Below are 362 nucleotides of genomic sequence, written 5' to 3'. Positions count from 1 at the left end.
CATACGTAGAAGCTAAGAGAAAAAAACAGAAAGAATAAAATCGGGGATCTCACAAAAACAGGGAGACCAAGGGAGACCAAGAGATTAAAGGAAGGGATTAGAAGGAAAGGAGGAGGGGATGGCATTGAGAAGTACTGGGAAACAAAATTTCCTAAATCATGCTATCTCCATGTATGAATATACCACAATTAATCCCTATTTTATTTATATATATATATATATATATATATATATATATGATTATAATGTACTAATTAAAATAATGAGATCAAGGAAAGGGAGGAAGAGGGAAAGGGAATACTTCAGAATTCTCTACTAGATAATAGAGACAGATGCACAGAATGCCAACAAAACAAACAACC

The sequence above is a fragment of the Marmota monax genome, unplaced genomic scaffold (assembly GCF_021218885.2).
Source record: "Marmota monax isolate L192 unplaced genomic scaffold, Marmota_monax_Labrador192_F-V1.1 WCK01_AAM20220418_F8-fsc00001, whole genome shotgun sequence".
Classification (NCBI taxonomy): Eukaryota; Metazoa; Chordata; class Mammalia; order Rodentia; family Sciuridae; genus Marmota; species Marmota monax.
This window is presented reverse-complemented; position numbering follows the sequence as displayed.